Source organism: Struthio camelus, chromosome 1 (assembly GCF_040807025.1).
Source record: "Struthio camelus isolate bStrCam1 chromosome 1, bStrCam1.hap1, whole genome shotgun sequence".
Taxonomy (NCBI): domain Eukaryota; kingdom Metazoa; phylum Chordata; class Aves; order Struthioniformes; family Struthionidae; genus Struthio; species Struthio camelus.
This window is the reverse complement of record NC_090942.1, coordinates 45,419,438-45,441,406: the sequence shown is the minus strand read 5'-3', so window position 1 is coordinate 45,441,406 and position 21,969 is coordinate 45,419,438. Positions and strand designations below refer to the sequence as shown.

Sequence of the window (21,969 nt, the reverse complement as noted above, 5' to 3'; positions counted from 1 at the left end):
AATAACCAAAAACCAGAGTAGGATGTTGTTTGCAACCAACGATCTCGTCAGCTCTTTCCCACTCCGCAAATGTAGTCCTTCCACCTCTCCCCTTGCTGCTGTTCTTTCTGCTCATTTTCTTTCTTCCTTATTCCTTATGGCTTTGTCTCTCGGTAGTTTGTCGGAGTGTGGTGACGGCCCTGGAAGCAGCTTGGCGCTGAAGTGAGCGCGCGTGGGCGGTCGGAGCTGGGGCTGGGTCGGGAGCGGGGGGATAGGGCACCGCTGTATGTAGCTGTGCCTGCGTTTGGGACAGGGAGGCGGGAATGGTGCCGGGTCGGTACCTCTGCAGGCTGGAAAAGGGGTGAAGGCTGAAGCTGCCTGAGCTTCTCCATCGCAGCCGAGCCAGAACCGTGCCGCAAACTCCACCTTCACGCAGCAGGCAAGCTGAACGGGAGCGTATTTGCACTAACTCTGATTCGTCTCTGCTAATCCCCATGAAAGAACCAGAATTCAGCTGATTTGGATCCATTTCATCCATTTCATTTTTCATTAAAAAAATAACGCCTGAAAATTACCATGCTAAACTTTGGACAGGATGCCCCCACACCCCCACTACGCAGACTGATTTTGTCCGCAGGAGCAGGAAGAGCAGGGCTGCTGCCCCGCGAGGCAGGATGAGCCGGGAGCCGAGGGCGAGCGCGGTGCAGGCTGTACCCTCCCCGATGGGGCGCCGGCCCCCGGGTCTGAGCACCGATGACAGCGTCCACCAGCCGCCCTCGACGTGGCAAGCAACCAGCCAGGTCTGGGGTGGGTGCAGGGGCAGGACCAGCAGTTGCAGGCAGCCGCACAGCTCAGCCCGGGGCCCGTGGGTGCCGGGGAGGCCCCAGGCGCGGCTGGGCACCACCATAAAGCCTGGTTGGCGCCCTCCCGGACCCCTCTGAAAGACCCATAACAACAGGCGTTGCCTGCTTGTGGATCTGACAAGATAAAAGATTCATAAAGATTATAAGTAAATTGGGGCTGGGCAACTTTCCGATGCTTTTAATAAGTTAGGCTCCACATTTTTGTTTTCAGCACTCTTACTGCTCCAGTAGAGTGTTTCACAATTTTTTTTTTTGGGGGGGGGGGCAGGGGGGCAGTGAGTGTGAATTTCTTTTCGATTTGTCCGTTCTCATGAAGATCCTGCAAAGCCTAGATACCACCTACCTATTGAGAGAAATACTTACTGCCTTAAATCGCTGGCATTTTAGTATAAAAACATTGTGAACTGACTAACTTGCTGCGAGCTTTGGTCCTTTTGAACTCTCTCATGACTCCTCTGGTAGTTAAAACAGACAGTTTGAGAAATGCTGTTATGGCCAATAGTTTATGTTGTCAGCGGTCTGCTTTGTTCACTGAAAAATATTAACCTGAAAGTAATCAGGCAGCTTTCTTGAAAATTAATCTGCTTTACTGAGATGCCTACTGATGTCTAGATAATTACAGCGAGTATTTATTTGCGTTCAAGTTGTCTCTAGAGGCCTCCACCATCCTTAGGAGCTCCTTGTACTCCTCACCTCAGAAACACGCATGAAGCATCACCCCCACGACCAAAACGCTCAAAAAAACAGGAACCCACAAACAGTGGGTGGGGAGAAAAGCTGCAGAGCTGCAAAAGGGACCTGTTCAGAGCATAAACAGCTGCAGCAGCGAGCGGCAGAGCCGCGAGCTCGGGTGGTCTGCGTCCTAATTTATTGCCCCGTTCCTTGAACCTCCCTCCCTCTAAAGCTTTAGATACCTCCGTTTGCGAATTGCGATTGCTGCCTATATGCTTTTTGGCTTCTCCCCGTTCCTTAAGAAGTTGTTGTCTACTGACTAAGGAGAGCGGCAGGAAGCCACAGCTGCTCTGCGTGTGGCTCTCACCTCCTCACAGCCTGGCTTGGCCCCGGGCGGGCGGACTGGGACGAGTCGTACTTGCGCACCCCTCGCTATCTCGCTGCCGTGTTGTAGCTGGAATAGGAGGAATTAGAGAGTTTTGCTTTTAACTCAATCCAGAGCCCTGGAAAGATAAATGTTCCAGTACAAGCTATAGCTTCCTCTGTATTTAGGTTACTTCAGCCCTTGACTTTTACATTTTCCTCACACACACACACACACACACAAAAATATATTGGCTAGATTCACTAGGTTTTTTTCAGTCTGCTTTGTGGCACTCCAGCAATGCAAAACAACTCTAAACCCTGTTCAGCTGGGCAATTAAACTTTTATGACCGCTCTGCATCACTGCCATGGTAAAAGGCAGCCACAAGGTATCAATCAGGACCTCTCGCCTACGAACTGGAAAACCTAAGAATGCCCAAATACCTTCTCAGACCAGCCCTGGAGACGGTGCAGGGAGAGGGAGCCTGGCCGCTGGCCCGTTTGGGGCGCAGTGTCCGCGAGGCGTCCGCAAAGCGGTCGTACACACAGGGGGCAAAGTTTCCCTTTCTGGGTTGGCTGAGGAGTGTAGGCATACCCACTTCTTATTCAAAATGTACTTCTCCTTGTTTCTAAGGTACTTTTCCTTGTTTATAATGTAAGCCCACTGGAGGTAATGATGGGGGGGGCGGGCATAAAAATTGGATTTTGATTTTGTCGAGCTCTTAGGCTGTCTGTATGCAGAACCGCTCTGAGGTCATCCTCGCTCCATGGGGGCACTTGGAGATGTGTGTAGGACCAGATCTTAGTTTTCAGCAGCGCTACTGATGTAAAACTTCATGTTTGCTTCCAGCAGCCCATCTGGAAATAGAAGAAAAACTTTTCTACTAGCAGTGGCATGACAATTTTGTTATAGTCTTTCTTAGAAACTGTTACATTCAATTACTTGTTTAAGACATTAAAATGATAGAAATGGTCTGAGAATACAGGTCTGCCCTGAACACCTGCAGATCTGGGATGAATTCTGGTCCAGATCTGAACTTCAAATCGGCTCCTGGCCCTACAGATTATGTTGAACTGAAATCCTAGGCCTGAGCACTGCATCCTCTGGGAAAGCCAACATCTAGATTTGAAAGCTACTTTATCAGCCTACCCCTAAAAAGGTTTTTTTTTTTTGGTAACTAGCAGGCAGTATTTGCTTGCAACACCTCTTCCTGACGGGAGGAGTTAAACATACCAGGAAGGGGTTAAGCAGATCTGGCTGCTTCATAGAGGCAGTCATTTTGTTATTCCTTAAGGAAATGGGGGCTACTTTCTAGCAAAAGAAGGGCTATGGCCTGTGCAAGGTTCTGAATTAGCCACATAAAGGCTCAAGATGAATTATGGAGAGATTGTAATTGTGATTTGAAGTTATTGCTAATCTCCTTGTCAGTGAAACGAATTGCTAGGGAGAAGCAGGATTTATTCTAAAGCACAAAGATTTTGCTGAATATTATGTAAGTAAATGCACCTACGCGAAAGCTGCTATTCATTTTTCTCGCTTCATTCTCCTGAAAACATATACTTGTTTTGTTAAAAAGGACTTGTTTTGCACTTACTCTTAGCAGTGTAAGTAGCTGGGAAATGTCCCTTTTAGTATTTTGTGGCTGCTTAGTTACCACAGTTTCTTGCTATCCAAATAGACTCGCTCTGTCAGGGCTGTGAGATGGGGAGAGATAAACAGACAGAGCAATTGTGGCTTCCTGCCACCATCCCTACTCGCTGAGCAAGAAAGCAAGAGCAGATGAACTGTTTCTGAAGTGGCGATGGGAAGCTGTGGTCTCGCAGGAAAAAGGCAACTGAAAAACGCAAACAAATAGCTCGAAAACAGGAGCAGAAACATCAAATAGCGTGCCCTGTTGAAGGTCCATTTTGCTGGTGCAATAGTTCTGAGGCAGCCCTCCCTCTGCCAGGAAAATAGTTCTTGTAGGTAAGTATAGAAAACAGGAACCATTTTGTAATCCCGTGCAAAACTTCCTATGTTAGTAGCCAAATTAAAAACGATGTAATACCTTCATTTATTAGCTGTGATCGTTGCTTCGGCATGGCCTAAAAGTGACAGTTGGATGTTGAGTTTTGTCACCTGACTATTTTCCTTGTTTATTCCATTTTGGAAATTGTGAATAAAAAGGAAGAAAAAGCGAATTACCTGATGGGAGAGAAAATGAGAGAAATGAAACAAAACCAATAAAGGTGTAATTACAGAAGCATGGACAGTGCGAAACAGGTAAGATCGATCACATGGACAGCTCTCAAGCAAATCCACTTTCCCACGGACTTCAGCGGGACACGGAGCAGGCCTACAAAGTGCGGGACTCGCTGCTGATATAATAAGGCTCTGTGAAGAGTTTAGTCAGGCACACTTTTGCAGTAGGAGTGAAATGCCGTCATCTCTTAGTTGGTTTTCAGCTTTCAGTGAGGTTACATGTGGTGCAATTAACTGGCGCTAACAGGAGCTGAGCCCCACTTCGTTGCATGTTAGAAAAAAAAGTTACACAATGTTGTGGGTGGCAGAATATCTGTGGGAGGTTCACTCTGCTGCGGCCTCTGCTTGCATTACTTCCTCAAATAGAGCTTGACTGATCTGATACGTTTTTATTTTTATTCTGCTTCTTTTCTCAAACCACGTATTCCACTCACATGCAGTTTGCAGAGTGAGGCTTTTAAGAGAAGACCATAAATGCTCAAACCAAGGTGCTCTGTATCTTGATATAAGCGCTCCCCGTCCTTTCCTTTTTTTCTGTTTCTCTGGCATGCCAGAATGGAAACTCTGCTCCGGCACTGATTAAAAAAGGAAGGGCTTTATTGAATTAAAATGATATTTCTTGTGATGTTTATCATCATTTTAATTCACTTTACTTTGGGTTGTCCTCAACTTGTGCTTTTTTAATGCGCTGCAGATTTCTGAGTTGACAGTGGATAACTGCAGGGAGCTAAGAGCTGGTCAGGATGCAAGCAGAGTTTTAACTCACAGGAAACTGTAGGAGGTAGCTTAGAATTTAAGGGTTTTTTTTTCCCGTGGGAAAATGATACCTCTTTTCTGTCTCTTACGCATGGGAGAGATGTGAAAGAAGGGCAGTCTGGCGATTTCCTGCTTTCAGACTTTAGCAAACCCACGACAGCAACTGTCAGCATCCTACCCTTTAGCCTAATATTTACCACTGATTGAGTATTTTTGCTGCGATGATTAACAGACATGGATTTAATTGTGATATATTACGTAGCCAGATTCAGTCTCTACAGGACTGCAGGAGAGTATGACTCTGGGAAATGGTGTTTCAAGTTATCTGGTGTTTCATGACATTATTTAATCAGAACCCAGTTTGTTTCATTGAATTAGTTTTGATTAAGTTTTTACTATTAATGTAGACAAGGAACTAAGTTTAACCTTAAGAACTTAAATGTTTCCTTTCTTCCGCTAAGCTAACCATGATCAATAATGAAGGGTATGGGATGGCAATCAACAGTTGTCAAGGTTCGTGACTCAGAGATGACTGCTTGTCAGCTGAACTATATGAGCACTCTTACTGTAATGTCAATGCAAATGTGCTTTTCTATAATGGCTTAAACTGATATATTTCACTTCTTATTTTCAACTCATCCGTATAGCTATTTTAGCATCTCGGTATCCTATTTGCAACAGTGGCTACTTAGGAGAAAAAAAACATTGGAAGAAAAGGCATGAACAGACCAGTTTACTCTGTCTCCTGACCTGTCCAGTGAGCATCTAGCAATTAGCTGTTCTTGCACTGTTAACTGCACATAGATTATCCTGTTTAACAGGCAGCTTTGGACATAAACTCCATGAATTTATCTCACCTTTGATTTTTTTAACTCATTTGTACTTTTAAGTACAAATTCCACAGTGTAGTTACTTGTGCATTAAGTAGAAATCAAAAGAAGCTCAACTGGTTTTCAGCTTGCTATCTATCAATTTCATTGGGTGCCCCCTTGAATTTATATTGTGAGAAATAATGAATTGTTATTCTATTCAACGTCTTGATCCCAGTCATGATTTTTGTAGGTCCCTGGCATGTCTTCCTCACATACTTCTTTCCTAAGATGAAAAATCCTGCCCTTAGTGCCTTCTCGTAAGGGAGTTGCTCCATATCTGTGGCTCATCTCTAAGACATTCCTACCACTGCTCACTGCAACTGAATACAGTATTCCAATATGAGTCACAGTGGCACAGTCATGTTTTCTTTTATTAGGGTTTTGATCATTGCTGACAATTGGTTTGGTGCAGCCTGATCCACCACGATCACCTGCATTTCTGCAATTAAGTCAGCATGGACAATTGCCAAAGGTGCGTGATTTCTAAAAAAGGGCAGAAAAAAAGTGGTGTTACTGTTTCATTCAACTGTACCCTGATGGTCCATCCCTGAGGGTTCAAGCAGTTGATAATAATACCCCTTAACTGTGAAGCCTTGCATGCCTTTGAGGCTACAAAGGTGGGATTCATTTTGCCTAACATTAGGTGTCTCTAGTATAGATAGCTACATCTGATTTAGTCCATTTATAGTCAGTGGCAAGCAATAAGCACTTTTAAGGCACAGTTTATGTGCCAGTTAGATGTTTACTTTGAGATGGAAATTGCAGGCTAGAAAGAGGACATTTCTCCCCAGGGGCTAAAAAGAAAGTCCAGGCAATTAGTTTGGATATATATGCCTAGCTTGCCGAGGACTACATTGCACAGTGACTCTTGCTCCTATTATGCTTTATTGATTATATGTGAGTGTAACACAGTAGCTGACAGTAGAGGCAGCTGGTTTCACAAAATCAATACAAAAGTTCAGACTACGCTCTAATTTCTGAGTGCTTTAAATATGATCTCCTTATATACCCTGAAAGCAGCATTCAACTCCGCAGAGTGAGATGGTTTCGATGGGAAGGGTGGTACTGTCCCAGTCCTGTCTCATTCTTCCATTTCCATCCTCTATTTTGCTTACTGCCAGATGGACAACAAGCTCCTATGTTCAGTCCTTCCTTAAAAGAAGCGTGCTCTCCCGAGTGAACGGAGACACCTGCCCGCAGATCTGCCTTGGGGGCCTGGAGACCAGAGAGAGGCAGGACTCCCCGTATCTGCCTGCCTTTCCCAGGGGACATTTCTAGGTGAATATCTGCTTGGCATTTTTTAGATGATCTTTACAGAGGCCTGTAGCTCCCTGTGTCCTAAACTGGAAGCCTGGGCTGCACACAGGGTTGGCTATTCCACTCTGACGGCCAGGTATCTCATCTTATATTAAGTCTGCCTATAGAAAGAAGCTCTTAATGAGCAGCACCTGGAAGGTCAGAGAATGAATCTTTGGCAAACCCTTGTCCCAGATATGCCAACGAGAAGTGGAGGCAAGTTACTGTAGCGCTAACACAAGAATTTGTAAGAAGTAACCAAGGCTGGCTGTAGCCATATAAGGTCTTTGGAAAAGGCATTATTTTGCTTCTTCGGTATTGATTTTATCTGAAAGATCCTGTTTCCCTTCTTCTCCTGCATGTCTTCTACAGATTAGATGGATATCTGTTTACACTGAAAAGGGTTTTTCCCCCTAGCTCAGCTCTCCATCTACCCTGCACAACAACAACAGCTAAGGAAAAACACATATTTCTTGCTCTTCTATTCAGTAATCTTTGATGGAATCTGTCTAATTCCAATTAAAATGATAAATCAAAGGGACATGGCAAATTTCCTATGCCTTAATAGTCTCTCACTTGAGGTAGTTGTGTTCGGTTTGTTGTGTTGTGCAGAGGCTCATGACTCAATACCTCTCTGTTAAAATGAAAGCTCCCCTTGCCTGGAAGCAGGAGCTGGAGTGCTAATCTGCAGTGCTTCTACGGCATGTAGCTTCCTTAGCTTATGGGGGAATAGGTGCTGGGCTGCTCAGCCACACGTTTAGCTCTGGTTAAAATCAAGGTCTGTTGCATTAAATACCCCTCTCTCAGGCACTTTATCACGCAGTGACTCTGAGCAATACAGTTGTCAACCTGTTAGTTCCCCTTTATTAATACCGAGTCTATCTATCTCAAATAACGGACAATACATTTTTTATGAAGACCGTATTTTACCCCATCTTTGTCCAGGGTGGTACAAGTTCCATTTGCAAGATAGTCCCTGACAAAAACAAACAAAAACCTGGAACTACCTAACGCTCTCGTTGCAAATCAATGGATACTAGTATGTAATGTTAAAAATATTTTTGGTTCTGGTGAATTTTTTTATTTCAAAATTTTTATTTTCATCAAAGTGTTGATACATTTTCATTTCCATCAAAGTATCAGTTTTGAAAAACATGATTTGTCACTTAGAAATATTCACCCCAAACTTGTCTAGGTTTGGGAATATTAGTCTATGTCTTGCTTCTAATTATTTTTCTACCGAGAAAATGAAGAGTAGGAGATAAATATAGTGTTTTGTCTCCTTTTCTAAACGCCTTTTTGTGTTTTTCCACTTTATGCATGAAGAGAGGAAAATGAATAAGACATAAGAACACCTTATTTCTTCCACTTTTCTTCCTATTTTCATAGCTCCGAACTATGAATTACATCAATATTTTGATTTTGAACAGCTAAAAAAAGCTATATGCATCATTATATTCTACGCAATTTTTGTAAGGAAAAGCTTTACATTAAAAATGACACCTGCTCTTAATTGCATTTTGTTAAGAAACTGGTAGTTCATTGTCTGTCATAATTTTGTATGTGTTTGTTAAGCTTTTTTAGCAGTATGGGCTACTCAGAAAGACAGCAAACCTAAAGCTACTGATAGACACTATTATTTGTGTGTAGCAGCATATTCTAGACAATCTGCATTCTACAAGCTTCCTGCTCCAGAAGCATATTCTATACCATTAATAATGGTGTTATTAAGAACTCTATGCTTCTTATAAAACCAGAAAAAGAAGAGATGGTAATCATAAACATAATAACATTACTGATAATCATCTACTTTTGAAGAGAATCAAAATTAAATAAAGTACAAACAACTTCATTAAAGGCTGAATAGTATTTTCATGTTTCCAACAGATTGCACAATTAGAGTGCAGGACCTACATTTGTATTTTTATCTTAATCTTTGAACTGTATCAAGAGTGGCTTACGTTTTTAAAAAATAGAAATACTGAATTTTTTCTATCCTCTTTGTAACACATCTGTGAGCTACTGTTTTAGGACATAAGAACGTGACATGATGTTTATTTTGATTTCCAAGTGTTTTTATATTTCTGCGCCCAAAGGACAGGACTTGGCGGTAATGAAGTACTTCCAGTTCTTGGGAAAATAATACGACAGGATTAATTATTCAACAAGTTCAGAGATCACGATGGGGACAGCCTTCTCTTTTTGAAGTGATGGAGTTCCCTATTTTGTGAAAAGAGGAACAGTGTGAGGCAATAAGTTATTCAAAAAGCAGATTTCAACAGCCTCGGAGAAGGATAGGTAAAGTCACAGGGGAACATGTAAGTTGGGAAAACAGCTCATGGAAGAGCAAGCCCCTGCTGAAGAGAGCTCGATTATCCGTTCAGATGCAGAAGACTACTGAAAAAATCAGCATGGCTGAACAAGTAAAAGAGTTGCAGAGTATTACAGAGGAAAAAAAAAAAAGCAGAAAGGCTGTAAAGGGTAACAGGAAATCCTCCTGCAATTACAGTCATAGCAAGAGGAAGGCTGCGAAAGCTTTGGTCTGCTGCTCAGGAGAGAGGAAAGATATAAACAGATGATGCTGAGAAGGCCAAACCGTGTAATGTGTTTTTGCTTCACAACCCTCTGCAAAGGCCATCTGCTGCCACACGGCTGCCACCGATATCACCAGTGACAAAGAGGAGGAAGCAGGGAAACGCAAGTGCTAAGGACTTTAATTTTAAGTTTGAGATCGCTGAAGCAGCTAGTGAAAACTGAGCCTGATAAAATGTATCCTGAAGCATTGGAGAGGATAATCTTAGAATTGTTATGATGGATTAATCTCATTTAAATGTAGCCAACTGAAAGCTGGGCGTGCAGCGTAAGCTGTTTGTCTGTTTTAGCAAGAGACGAGTTGCCTTCTCCATCAAAACCCACCACTAACAACTGTCGGGGCCCCGAGGGCACTCGTCTTAAACCACCCTCCCCCCACCTAGACCGGCTGAACCCGGGGCCATCGGTCGCTGCTCCGCGACGCCGCAGCGGTGCCGGCTCCAGCCCTCCACGGCCCTGCCCCTGCCCGGCCATGGGGCCCTCCCAGCCCCCACCTCAACCCCAGCCCTGACCCACAGCGGTACCCGACACCCCCTGGGGCTGGGGTTGCCCCCGCTGCCCCCAGGGTCCCGCAGCCTCTGGCAGCCAGTTTTGGGTGCCACATGTCAGAACTAGAAAGAATCCAAGGAAGATCAACCATATGGGAAGAAGTTCATAAAACGCATCTTTTGAAGGTAAACGCCAAGAGTTATGTTGACGTCCTACAGAAACGGGAAGATATAAGGGGATGAAATTAATGGCTGAGCTAGTGGCTCTGTGAGCCTATGGAAACCCCTACGCTAAAGGATTTTAAGAACAAGTGCACAAATATCTGTAGTGAATCATCTAGAAATACATATGCGGACAAGCAGGCTTGCTCAATGACCTCCGTATTCTTGCTTTCCGTAACTGAATTGACTGCAGGAACGCTCCAGCTTAAAAGGTTCCCCCTCTCCCTTTTTTGGTAAGTGTATGTAAATAGGGAAGTGAAATACCCACCAACTCTTATAACAACGAAGCTTAAATTCTTTTCGCTGGCATGCTACAAAGTGTCAGAGCAGCCCTCCGAAATATCTCCATCTGCCACCTGTTCCCTCCCGCTTCGCAGCTCAGTGCAAAACCACTTTCCTTTCTGTGTTGTTTCAATGAAGATATCCGCTCCTCACGTATCTGTAATACTCGCTCACCCCTTAGAAACGGCAAGTATTCTGCACCTGGCAGGTTGCACAATCTGGCCCGATGAAAGAGAAGCGTGGTCAGTAAGTCCTTTACATAACCCTTTGATCTCTCGTCTTGCCAGCAGCTTGTCTCTCTGCAGTTTCCTTTTACAGGGCGATTTGGAAGTGCCTTTAGAGCAGCTTGCGTTTTATCTCTCCTTGGACATGAAATAACTCCACGCTCTGTCCTGGAGGGAACATGTTGTTCTTCTCTCACAGGCGCAGCTGCCTGGGCAGAGGAGGCTATTAACAATAAGGCGGCCAGATAGAACGAGGCGATACCTGCAAAAAAATTGCTACCTCATTAGAGATATTGCACATTGCAACACAGCGCTTCTGAGACCCCATTCGGCTAGTGGAATATGAAATGAAAACATAAACATGCGGATGATTTATTTTGATCCGTTTCATTAAAAACAAAGATTAGTGCCTTTTTTTACTTTCTGCCATTTTAATCAAGTGAAAAATGTTTTTTTTGTGTACCACAGGCAGCCAAAATAGTAGAAAAAACTGTTGCACAGTGTTATCAGCTCAATCTCTTTCTTGTGCCTGTCATTTGGCGTTTGTGCTCAAAACTCATATGGAGAAAATCCTTAGAAAAATATTCAAAGGGAACACCGCCAAATGTGGTGGCTGTGTCCTAGTTAAACTCTCTTTCCTCTTTTAGCTTTATATTGCAAATGCAAGATTCCCAAGCAAGAATGTCCACCTGAGAAAAGGTTGATTGCAGAGGTGCCTGATTAATGTGTTAGTAGAGAGGGGACGGTATATATATATACACATATACATATATATATATATATATATATATGTTTTTTTAATGGAAAAGTACCAAACCCTTGTCAAATGTACTTCTTCAGCAAATATAGCTGCAATAGCAACCACAGAAGAATCTCAATTTCTATTTCCTATTATCCCATGAATAAGGACAAGAGCCACTAGCATTGGTTTAGCTTCTTCCCAAATATTCTAGGTCTGTAGCTGACTGTTTCTGCTAAGGAGGCATAAACTGGAAGGGAGGATATCTATATTTCTTTAAATGTTCAGAAGGGACTTCTCTCACTTCCTCACCACACTCCTTCCATGCAATTTTTTTTTTTTTTGACTAGAAATCTTTCCAGATTTGGACTGTTAGTCTGCTTAAAATATGTATACCCTAGAGCCTCTTGACCTCGAAGTAGCTCAAAAAAGTTAGCATTTTCTAACTTTTCTTGAGCTACTTTTAAAAATATTTTTTTAAAGTTATTGAACACTGACAGGCCTGTTCGTTTAGGTAAATCTGAATTACAAGTGAAAACTGATGTGATAGTCTGTTTGCCTCTGAAACTGCCTCCAATATGATGGCTAGAGAACTCTAAGAGAGAGAGAGAGTCAGCGGAAGTGGTTATTACCTGACTTAGTTTACTACGAGCAAAGGATGAATCAGCGGTGGTGTTCAGATAGTGTTCCTGGTACTAGTGGTTGCTCCAGGAAAGTTGACAAACCAACCCTATGGGCTTCCCTCCTTTGCAATGATGCTTGCTTCTGTTGTTTTGATTGTCATTTTTTCTGTTCCCTTCCATGTGTGTCTCCATCTTTTGGTTGTATTCCCTTGCTTTCTCCCATTTATTTTCTGGGCTTCACTGTGTATGTTTATAGTCTTTACTACAAGAAGGCAGAGGTCCAGCAATTGAAAGCCACCTATCCTACTAGTGATAGTGTCTTTACAAAAAAAAAAAAAGAAAAGAAGGACCGTGAGCAGTTCTGGACAGAGATGTATTGTTAGAGTTATATGAGTAGGTTTGTTCCTTCAAAATTTGCCTGTAGACTGCCCAGTTTAGCTTAATAGGGGAGGTCAAGAGCACAGTGTAATAGTTGGAGTTTGCAAAATGTCACAGTCTGTCTGCCCTGGTTTCAGGGTAGTGGCTACTGATGCTACTCATGGGAGTTTGTTTCACTCATATGACTGTGCTTTATATTTGCTTGGCTATTCCAGTTTTGCTCAGACCTTCTGGTTAGCTTCAGTGAGAGCTACATGGACTCATGCCTCAGGGAAGGACCTTTCCTCCGGTGGGTTTTACCACGTTGTAGGAAATGATTAGCACAGTGTGGAATCAGCACCTCTTTGCGGAATGGTCAGGGAAATGTTTAGCCAGAAGGCAAATTTTTTGTGAGCTCACTATTTACTTACGTTTATAAAATTGCATATACAAATGTCTACAAATTATGTACAAACAACTTTAGAAAACACTTACAAAGCATTCAGTAGGTTCGGCGTCAAGAATGAAGAATTCCGTTCCCCAAAAAGTTAAGCTTTCTCCTCCTTGACCTTTTGCACAATTTTTAAATGTTATTTTCTCACTCACTGCACTGTTATTGAGAAACTTCTATGTTCAAAACAAGCTTGTTCACAACGCTAGCATAATGATTTTATTTTTTAAGTCAAATTAGAACGTCATAGAAGTGAACACTGGACTGCAAATTCATGGGAGTCAGCAAAAAGATGAAATTGCCTCTGAAAAATTCTTATGTGCTTTTATAATAGGTACTCCAAACGTTCTGCCTGGATTTGCAGGCCACCGGATGTCACTTTTGCTTTGTGCTTATAAAACAAAACCTTGATTTTTAAGGCCTTTTGCTCTTTACATGTAGAAAAATTTCTGCTCCAGTGCTTGCGACAGTAGAGGATGGCACTTACTGTCTGGGAAGGTGCCTTCTACTTCTGTATATCTAAACAAATCGCTCTGAGAATTACCCTTTCTTCTGTATCCTATCACAGTAACTGAGGACAATAGCAGCAGAACAGCTTGTGAAAAGAATACAGTCCGAAAGCAGGAAAGGTTTCGGGGCAGACCTTCACCTGGGTTCTTTCCCTTGGGATATTCAGTGAAGGATGGTATGTGAACACGTTAGAGGGGACTGCACTCCTCCACTCGGGTGCACAGTCCGAAATGGCACTTTAAGGACCCCATTGACAAAAGATGATGGATTGTTTTATTACTTAGTCGTATCTGAATTGCATTAACAAAAGAAGGCCCTAAAAGAAAGCCTGAGAGATCCTATTAATAGTAAATTCTTCAGTGAAGAGCATTAGAAAGTAATTATTACTTTAAAAATCATTGTATCGTGAAACTCCTTGTATGGCTGTTCATTTTTACTGACAAGATTCTTGTTTGTATTTCTCAGGATGAAAATTTCGAATGTTAAATCTTGATGATCACTACTGAAGTGGAAACAGCTTGGAACAATGTGCCAGCTGAAGCACCAGGGAACCTTTTTTTTTTTTTGTAGCTTGCATGCATTACAAAGGCTTGGTGCACAGAAAGGCAAAAGACGCAGAACCACCACCTTGCCTGCTGGGAAAAGGCAAGTCCCATGAGAGCACAGAGGAAGCATGGCTCAGAAAAGGGAAGAGCTAAGTATATTCTAGAAATAGATTAATATGGAAAATTCCCTTCACCCGACACATTAGACGAATGCCTCTCTCACCGTGCGCACCCTGCCAGCTGCTTCACGCAAACCGAGCCATGGGATCTGGATGAAGGGTGATCTGGCCGGGCCTTGGGGTCCTACTCACACACCCTTGGCCACATGAGGGTTAGTCAGGTCTGGCTCAAACTTGTGGCCTAACAGCATGCAGGCACCAAGGATATAAAGAAGCCACGTGCATACAGGTGGTACCACAACTGCCACTATTTGTGGCAGCTTGCTCCAGCATCTCTGGAGCAAGGACTGATCTCCCTCAACCCGGATCACCCGGGCAGTTTGGCGTACGGCCGTATATATGTGTGCATAAGTGCTGTGTCTGCGAGGAATTGTGCTGGTAAGGGAACACATCACCTCTTGGCGAAGGGAGCGACTGATCACACTGCTCTCCCTGGGTTGTCCCCTCTGCACCACGTAGGACCCACAGGCAGCATCACGCTGCGCTCCGGTAGCAGGACCGTGCTCCAGCTTAAAGCCAGGGCCAGCCAGAGGTGGCATGCTCGGCCAGAAATACTCCAGCCATAACTAACAAACCTCGAGTTGCACACAAGGCTCCTGGACTAGACCAGGATTTTCTAATCTATTCCAATGAGGCAGCTCAGTCAGGAAAATACAAGATTAACTTTTTAACTACATTTATATATTTATAAAGCTGTTAAGGAAAATAAAGGGTGTTTTGAATCCTAGGTACTTACATCCACATTTCATTAAAAACAACTCACGTTATTCAAGATAACATACTTGAATATGTATGAATACTACCTCCTTTTCTGATATTAATATGGTCTAATTTTGTAAATCCCAGTAGTAATTTGGTATGGCAATGGCTATCCCAAAACCATAATTAAGTAATGACTTACTCATGGTATCAAGGGAAGTATGCTCCTAAAAATACTGAGCACATGTTCATGTGTAGGTATGAAGTTTAACAGAAAAAAATGGTATGATGCGGTATTTTTAAAAAGATCCATGTTTGCACAAATACCATACTTAAGAGCTATATAAGGTTGCATAGATGCTCTAGCACCTCGGTAGGCCTCAGTTGCCATAGGAACAGCTTTGAGATGCCAAGTAGTTTTCTAACATCGGTACTTTGCCATCTATTTCCTCCCACAAACATAATTTGCAGTAGCAATCAAGAAAGGAAGGTATGTAGCAAGCTATGAAAAACAGTACAACTATGAAGTCAAAACACAGTACATGAAGACATCTAGTCATAGGGTGGAAGGGGTGACCGAGGAAAGCGAAGTTTTTTTTCAGTGAGCACGGTGAAGTAAAACAACAGGACCACACTGAACCGCTGCTGCAGTTGCAATACCAGATGCTAAAACCTGAGGTAATGGATAATGGTTGTTAAGTTACACACGGCATTTGACGTGAAAGTCCGTCAGAAGTACTTGCCAATGAAATACAAAATAGCATTACAGATTGGGGAATTCTTTCAAGATCAGAAAGAGAAGCAGGCAATAAGCAATGCCATTTTTACTCTTCTTCAGTTTCTATGGATACTGAAAACCAAGCTTAGAAGCTGATCGATGCATATGTTCTGTACAGAGAACGAATACATGTGTAAATAACCATTTACAATAATAATTCATAATAACCTGTTAACTGCTTTTCAGAAAACAGACCGCAAGAAGAGACGTACAGCATCAGGGAAAGTTAACCAGGCATGAAAACACTGTTCTATATTTCAACTGAGTCTTCCACAGTGCAATAGTATGCTCAGGAATCAGCTGCTCAGGCTCAGTTCAGTTACCCAAATATAGGCATCTTTTGTAACTTCAGATGAACCGAAGGTCATCTCCACCTGCCACTCGAAAGGGATGTAGGTTTCCAGTAGGCCCTGCGTTATCAGTCTCAGGTGGGTGTCCTGGGTTCCCCAGAGCGTCTCAGATGACATCAGGCACCTAAGTCAGGCAATCGAATGGCTCACTTGGTGTCTGCAATAGCCTTTAGGCTACTGGAACGGCAGCTAAAGCTATGCTCAGATAATGAACTGGAGGAATTACGCTGGGACATGCTAATTGCGTCGAGAAAGTGGCAGGCAATGAACAGAAAAGTTGATCTGGGAAGGGAACACTGGGAAAATACTTTGGGAAATAACACCTTGAACAGAGAAGTGAGACGCTTTCTTACCATAGCTTCTGTATTCTGATAAGATCAGGATTACTGAGGTAACCCGCTTGCCTCTTGATGTATCAGATCATACTGGTACAACTTCTATAGATTTGAATGATCATCTGGCACAGAATATGAGAAATGATTCAGTATTTAAGTACTCTAACAGCATGAGCTCCTTTTTGCTCACAGGTCATACACATTGGTTCAGGCTGCTTAAGTATTTCTCTTTAAAATATAAACTTTGTTTTTTAAAGTGCTATGCAAGTCATGTTGAGACTTTGCTAAAAATGTGCATTTTTTTATGTCATAGAAGTTCATACAACTTCTTCATTGACAAAATAACCCAATGCATAACTAACCACTATTTAAAATTGAGGCTATCTGATCTTTTCCAGCTTGGCCCTGCTCTTTGCCACTGCCGCTCTTCTCCCTGAAGCCCACTATCCAACTTGTGCTTCACTGCAGTGTCCCCTTCCTCAGCTCCATCCTCCCATCCCCATGTCTGCTGCCTGCATGGGCCTCACCTCGGCTCTGCCTTCATCAGCCCCACAACGAGAAAGTGCTGAAATGGCAACCACACGCCCTTCACACTCACACCGGTGTGCTTCTTCCAGTTACAATCTGCTGGCTCCCAGATAAGACGTTTCTCTTTTTAGCAATCACAAAGCTTCTCTTTCAGATTGCACCACAAATCTAGAGAAGAAGTAGTTTAAATTGAAATTCTGAACTGTTCAACAATATTAGGTGCTTTAGGAAATGTCTTGCATGTCCAATAGTCCTTTGGGCCTCCTTTTTTTCTATGATTATCATCTTCCTGAACCTGGCAAAAACTCAGCAGGCTATTTATATAAGTGTTCAGTTAAGGTGGTGTAAATGGCACTAAATCTTTCTCCTTTTTTCCACATAAGCATAGGAGAGGACTTTGTGGCAGATGAGTTAATTCGGTTAGGACGTTGTGTGGGCACAAAAATCACCTTCATGCATCAATGTAAAGAGTAAATTAAGAGTGATAGTCATCTTAATGCCTTGCCAAGTGAAGGTATTCTGAGAGTCTGCGAAACATAACTGGATCCAAACACAGTACATGAATTTGTTCAATTTGCTGGATTAATACTTCCTTTTATTTTCTTTTTGAATCTTCGTTAGTTTGACTCTCTTCCTCTGCTGCAGACATGTGAAGCTGTCTCAGGTTCTATCGGAGTTCTTTTTTATTTTAGGTCTATATTAGAAACAATTGTAAGAAGTACAATGTGTGAGGAGGGATGTTCATTTTTATCAAGATGACATCAGTCATGACAGAAAAAAGGCACGCCTTCATTGGAGGCTTTACTGTACGGTATAAGTTCACAGAAGAGTTTTCCTTCTAGAACAAGTGAGTGATATTTTATTGGAATCATTCAAGGACTAATCCAACTGTGTGAGCAGATAGCTCATACTGTCTTGTGACCTGTCTTGTGAGCTTTTTGCTGTAATAATATGATCAGTTAGATAGCTGAAGATTGCAGGGGCTTCTTTAGCACTTGTATCCACATTTATTTCTCCAAAATAATATAGAATGCTAATTAACATGGATGGAACAATTGTGCAGTCTTAATCTATTGAATTTCTGGAGAGTTTCTGATAGCCATAGCAAACAACTGTGACAGAGGAAAAGGAAGCAGGGAACACAACACTTTGTTCAGTTAGTTTTGTCTGGGACATGTTTAAATAAAGAAATGAACATTATACAATGAGACATGTAAAATAGCTTCACAGAAGTTTTATATCTGGAATTAAATTTCTTCCTGAGTACAAAGAGTCTCAAATCTCTCGAAGTCTTATTTTGCACTTGTTTGCATCAACATAAATTCACAAGAGTGCATCTAAGACAGCCATTGCATTAATATTTTTGCTAGTATTTACTGTGAGAATTAACTAATTCTATTACTTGGCGCAACCTGCAGTCTTCTGAGTTTTAAACTTTTTTATTATTATTATTTTCCAAGAGTATAATTATACTGGCCTCCAAAAAGGGATTGGGCAGTTTTCCCTGTTTAAAGGGAATGACGAAATGTTGGAAGTATTTGAAGCCCAAGGAGCTTCTGAAAAGATTTATAGAACTTACTGCTATAACTGTCTGGCCCTGGAGAGCTGCCATTTGGAAGGGCCCTGCTAAGACTTTGAATTTAATTTGTCGGCATCATGCCTTTAAAACGTAATCATCTGCAGCACTTTAGCTGTCTCCCCAAAACTATAATAGCAGTCCACTGGGAAACTGAGGCAGATGTGCATGAGTCTCGGGTCCTGGAGGAGCCGGTCAAGAAGAGATTCACCTTGAGCAGTAAAAGCCTCGTATGCTATAAGCGTCTTCTGCTGCTCCCACTCTGCATGCTTTTGGCACGAGACAGTCAGAAAGCAGGGGCTTTGTGGTTCCTTTATGCCCTAATAATCCTGGCTACTAAAATAGCCCTTTGAGACTGCTGGCATCTACACTAGCCTTTAAGCTCCTTTCTATACACCAGCCCCGACAGGGTTCCAAGATCAGGAGAAAATGAAGTTGGCTTAGAGCCATTTTTTCACACCCTGGGTGCTGCACTGAACTCTCTCTTAGCCACTCTGATGATCTGAGTTTGCATTTCTGCTGAAAAGCTTTCACAGAATTAGCCAGACCGTTTTTCATTTAATGTTTGCATTATGCTCTTCCTATTCCAATCGAAAGTATAATGGTTAGCAAGATGGCAGCTGTTAAATGTTGTGTATATACGGTACATATAGGCTGCAGTATTATTGATTTCATTTCCAAATTCAAAATGCTACTGTTCAGTGTATTAAGAAGTTACTAATCTTAATGCTGGCAAGCGGCAACTGAATTTCTTTAGCTACAAGAGCACTACTGATCAGCTGTCACTGAAGCGACAACTTTTCTCTTTAAGACAGACATCCTTAGCTAATGTATTCATTTGTTTTGTCAGGAAAAATGCCTGCATGTTATGCCTTCCACAGAACCTTATGTGTTTTTCTAGCACAATAACAAGGGCTTCTAATCTAGATAACCAGCTTCTGACATTGGCAGCTCCAGACAGCTACTATAGACTGATGAACGATCTCAAATAACTATCATAGCTATGTCACAAGTTAAATATCTGGAGACTGTTTCTGTCTTAGTAAAAACAAAATCTATTCTAGATGTGAGTTGCTGAATTTTTAGCAGCAAGTAAAAGCTCTAACCAAGCTTAATTTAACTGCCTCTGGGTATTGACTAAGTCATCTTGCATTAGGATAGAAATGAATGCCATACATATTTGTAGGTTGAGAGATTTCTTTCATTTGCTTTTTAACACAGTATTTAAGGTCTTCTCCAAGAAACATTCATTGAATGAAATCCTGGTCCCAATTAAAGTTAATGGCAAAACTCCCACTGACATTTGTGGGGCTGAGATTTAACCCATAGCAGGAAAGTTGAGAGTAAGTCTTAAATTTATTGGACTGAAATGTGAGATCCAGCAGGAGGGGCACATATTAAATAGATAATAATTTTATTTCTAGTCTGTATGACAGCAAACAAGTAATAACATGTTTATATCATTTGCGATGACAGAGGAAAAGCAACTACTCCCTACAAGTAACACAAGATGCAGCAAATATTTGTCCCACCCAATTTTTTTCTATATTCAGAAGGCTAGTCTATATTCTGAAGTATTTAATTTACTTCTTGAATCAAGATAGTAGACTCAGTTCTGAAGAAAAAGATGTCCTTAGATTATATCTTTAGGTAATACCATTCATATTTAATGTACAGAATTTTAAAACACACAAAATGAATGAAGTAGGAGTTTTGATTTTGCTAAATAAATATATACTACTTTAACTAGGTTGCTCTGCATTTATGAATGCTTTCTAGATTACCCAGTACCTGTAAATTATAGAATAATTGTTCTATTTCCAACTAATATTTAAATGAAACACTGAACAAGAAGATTTCTGAACAGTTTTAAATTTGGCTATAGAGATCTTGGGAGACACTGTATTCTCTTTTTGCAGTGTTGCATCTGCCGTTCTCATGGCAGGCTCTGTTAAAACAGCGAGGTTAAGCCTTTCAAGAGCTTTCCACAGATTCCCAGTGCAATGAGCAGCATAACAGCAGATAGCCAGCCGCCTACCAATACTTACACAGTAAGTTACCTGCATTGACCTTGGAGGGAAGAGCACATCCTGCAGGAAGGCAGAGTTTGGAGACAGCACAGACAGGCAAGTTGTGTGCATCTGATTTGCTAGCTCAGTGTCCTGGTAAATGAGCCTGTTAATAACGAGGCAGCTCAGTTTTAGAAACCGAGAGTACTCTCATGCTGATATGCAGCAGGCAGGACGTGAAGCAGGACAGTCAGAGGAATGTTTCCGTTGTCCATTAGTTTCCTCACCAGATGAATTTGGCAAGAAGAGTTTGTGGACACAGAAAGCAGAGGGGCTGACTGATTATAAAAAGATATGTGCTCTGAGGCTAAGAAATGTCAAGTTCTTCAGAGGCATGTCCATCCAGAAAAATCTTAAGTATCAGTCCCCAGAAAGGGGCTGCCTAGGAAGGGTTAGGCCTCCCTAAGTTTTAAGACAGACATTGCTGATTGTTACTTTAACATTTTTCTCCCTGAGTGCTCTGTTCCTATGGATAAGGCATATTTTGCTTGGGAGAAGTCTTTCTCAGTCACTCCGCTTACCTGCCAGTTCCCAGCTGCTGAAGGGCAGTCTCCTGTAGATGCCAGATCCAGTTGGACCTGCTGTGGAAATGTGGCTGAGTGCCGAAGGAGTCGGGGCTGTGGGTGGGAGAATGCCGAATTTCCACCTTGAGAGGGAAGAAAGCTCACGGCCCGGCACCAAAAGGGTGTCTGTGAGAAAGGCTGAAGAGGCGTCACAGGGGCAGTTTAACTCGTAAGTATGGAAATGCTGCTTTTGCTTTTACCCCTGAAGCAAGAGTAAGCAGACAGTGGTCATTCTGAAAAATAGAAAAAAGCTCCAGACATTTAAGCTGTACTGGCACAAGTGACCGTGCTGCGATGCTTACACAGTAGCTCTCAGTTGATAACCACAGTAAAACAGGACAAGAAGTACTTAGATAGCCCTGCTCTCTTTCTTTAGCTTTACGCTATAATACTAGATTTCCAGAGAAAGCAGCTCTTCAAGTAGCACACAATTTTCTTGTTTCATCTTCGTATTAAAATTAACCCTAGAAATTGGAATTATGTCAAAATACTGACATACTCCGCGTCAAAATACTGACTTACTCTGACTTCCATCCTTGAATCAGAAAGGACAATTGGATTTTATTGCTCTTCACACCTGGAGTGAAATGCCTGCCAAGGATGTTCAAAGATCCCTGGTCAGATCACATTTAAAGAGCATTTCACAGTGGCTGCCTTAATTAGTGTACCTATGATGAGGTTCTTGACCCACTGAAGTTAATGGTAACATTTCCATTTGCATGCCTGAAAAAGACAACACTCACACAATTTTTTATGCAATTTCCTGGTCTAGGGCTAGATCAAGAACTGGTCTAGGGCTATTCAGTCTGGTTACC

The 21,969-nt window shown here is 42.2% G+C and overlaps 1 long non-coding RNA gene across 1 annotated transcript; it reads right to left on the bottom strand.

Moving 5' to 3' along the window:
• Window positions 1-7,666: 7,666 nt before the first annotated feature.
• LOC138066499 (uncharacterized) lies at window positions 7,667-21,562 on the bottom strand. The gene is made up of 3 exons (XR_011139853.1): window positions 21,113-21,562; window positions 20,571-20,697; window positions 7,667-11,114 (listed from the first exon to the last, which is right to left on the bottom strand). It is a non-coding gene; the product is annotated as an uncharacterized lncRNA (long non-coding RNA).
• Window positions 21,563-21,969: the final 407 nt, after the last annotated feature.